Raw genomic sequence first — 5790 nt, 5'->3', positions numbered from 1 at the left:
CACTATTGGCCAGTGTCAAAGCTGTGTGTGCAAAGCTAATGGATAGGCTGGCACACACAGCCTATCCACTCCTGTGAGCATGCTTTATGGCTGCAGAACTGTTGAGGTGGAAGGAACATCCTGGTATCTCAGTTGAACGTTTTCCATCTATGAATCATTTAGCTATTTTTTGTGGAATTGAAAATGCAGCATCTTGTAATCATTCATTCTTAATGCATTTTTGCTAATGCAGATCTCTTATGCAGTTAGCAAAGTGGCTGTGTAAAGTCCCTTTCACTTAGATTACAAACTAAATGCTTAAAATAATCAATGGTAATGTCTGTGCTTTGGAAAGAACAAGCTTACAATTCTTAACCTTAATGTCTACAAACTAAAAGAAGAGAGTGCAAAGAAAAGTAAGAGAGAGAGAGAAAGTGGCTGTTTGAAAGACAAACCCAAAGTGTTTTGCACTGCCATGAAGCAAAGGTTCTTCCATCTGTACTTCACAATAATCTGAAGGAACAGTCTCTTCATTTTAAAAGCGTTAAATTATTCATACAGGCCGTCGTGGGGAGAAACTGACAGATGAACAGTCGTAAATGCATTTAAAATTAAAATAATTAAAGTGGATTTGATTTTTATCATCAGACCTAGATCTAGAGATATTTTCCTAGGAAATCAAATGGGATGGCAAAACCATGTTTTTACACATGCTGGTGTTACATCCTGTGCGCGTTAGTAACACTCACCTTCATTCCATTTCCAGACTGTCACAATCAACTACCTGCATTGAAATCTAAAAATGCTCATGGTGTTGATTCAAAATGTGCTCTGACATAATCATAAGCATCGGTTGCTATGGACAACAAGAAATAAAACTGGGCTGAACCATTTGTTAGTGATGGAGGGGGGTTGGGGGTAACACTATGTGATATATTTTGTTTTAGAATTTAGTTTCAATGTTAATTGTAGCTAGGCTCAAAGTGTTAATTTAGCTTATTTTAATAAACAACATTCATGACCCTGAATCCTCCCTTAGTTATGCTGCAATAGACGTAGGCTGTCGGGGATTCCCATGATGCATTGAGTTTTTCCTTTCCAGTCACCTTTCTCACTCACTATGTGTTAATAGACCTCTCTGCACTGAATCATATCTGTTATTAATCTCTGTCTCTCTTCCACAGCATGTCTTTATCCTGTTTTCCTTCTCTCACCCCAACCGGTCGCAGCAGATGGCCCCGCCCCTCCCTGAGCCTGGTTCTGCCGGAGGTTTCTTCCTGTTAAAAGGGAGTTTTTCCTTCCCACTGTCGCCAAAGTGCTTGCTCATAGGGGGTCATATGATTGTTGGGTTTTCTCTGTATCTATTATTGTACGGTCTACTGTACAATATAAAGCACCTTGAGGCGACTGTTGTTGTGATTTGGCGCTATATAAATAAAATTGAATTGAATTGAATTGTCATATGCAAAACTAGGGTGGCCCTGGGGGTGACCACCCCTGCGAGGTGTGCTGCATGTGCTCTTATGGCTCTGACTGTGTTCAGAGTGGTGATTGTAAGCACAGCAGCACATTAGCATTTAGCATAGAGAGCTGATGTGAAAGCCCAAATATGCAATTAAAAAATCAAGTACTGTAAATGTGTTCAGTGCATCAATGTCAAAAATGTTGAAGGTTTGATGAAGTTGTTAAATTATCCAGATGGAAACTTCTCATCATCCTCGATTATCAGGAGAGCCTTTCTCATTAAAGTGAGGAAAGATAACTAATTTTTTGCAGTATTTTGTCAGAAATCTCCCAGTCGTAATCATAATGAATGAAGATCGAAATACAAATTTCTGTAGAAATAACAACCATGAAAAAACCCCCACACATTATCACTATGCACTTTTTAGTTTTAATTTCTCACCACATAGTAGGCTTTGTGTGAGCTTTAACATGAACATTTAACATTTTATTCAATGTAAATGTAAAATGCACCTGAAATGTTGAAAATGCTGAGATGTCATTTGATATGTCCTCATAATAATAGTTTGCATTGAACATAATGGAAAAAATGCTCATTAAATGCGAATAGAACAGTGGATCAATTAAAAACACATCAACAACATTGCAACAATTACTGACGTAATGTTTTTTGTACATAAAAATGAAAATCAAAGCAACCAAAGTTGTTGCATCCACATGACAGATCAGTTCTCCCAATGCTGGAGGAAAAAAAAGAGCATGAAAAAAGAGTCATCTTTAACTCCTCCTTCCAAACAACAGAAGAAAACTGCACACGCCGATGGCTCAAGGATGTAATCTTAGTTTTTTTAATATACTTTCATATATTTTATTTTTTTGGTGAGCTGCCTACCCTGATTCTAACCCCACAACTGCTACAGGCAAGCAGGGATCAGGCACTCGGTCTGAGCAGGTAGCCCACATGCATTTGAGATGTAATGACATCTGACAGACTGACGGGCTGAGGACTAACATTTGTGACATCTGAATAATTTGCATAAACTAATGCGCACTTAATTCTGTTGTCAGACAAAGGGCTGAATGTAAAATTAGACTAGGTTGCTTTGTATAAGCTAGTGGTGGGCTGTTATTCCTGATGTTTGGCTGTGACAAACATGGATAAGGCAGACAAACGCTAACGTTTCCTGGACTCCAGTAAAAGCAATTCTGAGGCCTGATGCTGCTCCTTGTGGTTCTGTGATAGGAGGCTGGGACAACAGGGAATGTTGTAGGGCCTGGGAAGTGTGCAGAGTAGCAGAATTTTAAAGAATGGTTTGACAATACATGCTTGGAATTGGGAATTTATGCAATTAGCTTAATTTAAAATTAGAGTAAAAAATTATAGAAACTGGGGGAAAAAACTGTCTTACAGGAAGGGCACAGGTCAGAGGGCATCTTCGCTGCTTCTTTACTGCTAGTCCCAGATTTCCTCTTTTTCAGATTCTATATTCACATTTTCTTAAGCGCTATGCCTGCAATTTCCATGACTTCCTCTAACCTTGTACTTACCTGCTTCCTTTTCATCAACATGAGACCCCATTTGCATTGGATGATTGAATGTGAGCAGCCAAGAAACACCCAAACACAGCACGAAGAAAATTCAGAGAATACAGACAGACAGCAGGATCTGTGCAGACTGAGGGGCATTACTTTTTACATCATATTGTCTTAAGTCCTGCATCGTGTATCTTTAGCGACTCAGCCTGATTTGGTCATTTCTCCACAGGTGGCAGGAACAGCAGCAGACATTTCCAAGAGTCCAGTTTGTCAAAGGCTACGCTGAACACTTCCTGCCATATAAAACTGGCAAGTCATCATGCTGATTTCGATTTAGGCTTTAATTAAGTAGACTTCTTCTGGCTAGATGGACAAGAGGCTTATTCACAATGTCTGGAATGAGCGTGTGGTATTTAATATAATGAAAGTTGGCATTATTATGCAGTAATTGGAGAAAAAAGCCTAAAATATAAGCAATAGCATCTATATAAACAGCTCTCAACCTCCTCTATAGACTCTGTGAGCAGGAGGTTCTTATTTGCAGCACATCTGAAAGTTTAATCATGTCGAGGGCAAAGCAGATCACCAGCTGCCCCTGCACCAGATCGCCTTATGGCTGACTTCACATACACATTAAGCAACAAAAAGTAATGACCAGAATAATTATTTCTGAGTCTCCATCTAATTTAATGAAGCAGCTTGATGTCTTGTTCCTTTAAAAAACGGTTCCCGGGAACGCACACCGGCTCTTTGGGCACGGAGCAAATCGATGACACCAAGGAGGAATTCAGCTGTAAGGATAAATTTGACCCTAACGGGCTCGTCACAGCTGACCAGCAGTTTTCCATCTCTCACACGTAAATAATACAACTTTTTTTTAATTAGTTGGAAAGTGGAAAATAAAAAACAGCATTTTTCCAGTACTGTTTGTGAACTGGGGGTTTTCTGTCGGGGTCTGTGGTTGATGCTTAAGATAGAGAAAATGACGAGTTCACAATATTGACTTTTATACAACCTGTTTACATCCATCACTGCATTCTCATGACTGAACGTCTGGTTTCTGATGGGAGACCGAAGCAAGATTAGCGTGCTAGGCTAGCTAGCATCGGCTCTGATTTTAATGCTTTGAGATCAGTTAGCATCTATGCTAGCATTAGCAAGCAAAAAAAAGCACTTTATAATGGTAACAGATGATGCTTCCAGGGGCAGGCTCCACCAGCACTTTCAGATTAGCCTTCATTTTTAGTCCCCTTATAGATGCTGACAGTTAACCATAACCAAGACCTGACACGCTCGCAGACTTTGTAGTCGAGGCTGAATCAGTTGACCCCAAAACTTTATCAAAAAAGAAAGTCTGACGTCTAATCTGAAAAGTAGAGATGTCCGTCTACTGAACCCAAACTTGGAGTAAAATATATTTTACTCAAATGGTCACTTCATGAAACGTGTGAGGTAAGCCTTTGAAGATGATTTGGAAAAGCACATTAAACATGGACAAAGCTGTGCGCTCTTTACGAGAGCATGCCCACGTCTCCTGCACTCTGAGGAAGACTCAGACTCCGTTCTGAAAAGAAGAATGATGCTGAAAATGAATTTCAGGGCATGACAAACACATGCCACCAAGACAATGAAAGGCTAATGATAGTGAAGCACTACTCAGATTTCTGCAGCTTTCATTTAATATCTTTTTATGAGACAGGCATCATAATTCAGCCCTCTGGGTTTCATGTTTCACTGTCCAGCAAGCCAGCACGCCAGTATTTAATGGAATTTCCAATTTAAGGCTATTTTTCATGCCCGTAATGGATTTTGTGAGAGAAACCTCAATAATAAGATACATTATGGTTGAGAACGGCGGGCTGCCAAGGTGAGCGCAGGCTCAGCTCTGGACTGCTGGCAGCCTCTGGGACCAAACTTACCGTCACACCGGCCTCGGTTATTAACGCCACATTTATAGTGCAGTGGGAAACACTCTCATTTATGGTGGGCTCTTATTAAACTTAGATCCTTCACCACTAAAATACTTCTATTACTATGCAGATGTGACTGAAGCAGTGTTATGAAAATTAGAAAACCACACTCAGTCCATAAGGTGGGTGTTTGGGGTTTTTTCCTCAGAGAAACTGAGGCAAAAGGTTTGTGAACAGAGAACAATGTGAGCTCAAGGTGGGACAAAACAGTAGAGGATGCCTCTTTGCTGAGCATCATGAAAGGAGTAGGACAACAACAATAGATGTTCAGGACAGTATTCAGCACCGATTCCTTGGGCTTCAAAAGCACTTCTGCTTTATCAGAAGAAGAAGACAAAGGATCACATAATGATTTTTTATTCAGTCAAACCTGATTGATGGAGTGTGTGAGTCTCCATCTCACTGGTGAAAATTATTGGGTTTGGTCATACTACCGTAAATCCCAGACTACAGAGTGCACCTGATTAAAAGCCGCATGCTCTAATTGTAGAAAGAAAATCAATTTTGTACTTGCACCGGATTTTAAGCCGTATGCGTTTCACTTGTAATATGAGATATTTACACAGAAATATTACACGTGAGGATTTTTAACGTTCAATTTAATCCGTAAGGTGAGATAAACATGGTAACATAAACGTTATGGTAACATACAAAAATACATACTGCAAATGCTTTTTTTCCTCGAACAGCGCCTGTAACACGGCTACCTTTCAGTATACATACGTATCGGTAACACACAAAGTACGTTGCTTATGGTTTTTTTACGGAACAGTGCACAAACAACATTACAACGTCTCTTAACAACCAATAAAAATATATACCGTATATATACTACTTATCA

The sequence above is a fragment of the Oreochromis niloticus genome, linkage group LG1 (genome assembly GCF_001858045.2).
Source record: "Oreochromis niloticus isolate F11D_XX linkage group LG1, O_niloticus_UMD_NMBU, whole genome shotgun sequence".
Lineage (NCBI taxonomy): Eukaryota > Metazoa > Chordata > Actinopteri > Cichliformes > Cichlidae > Oreochromis > Oreochromis niloticus.
This window is presented reverse-complemented; position numbering follows the sequence as displayed.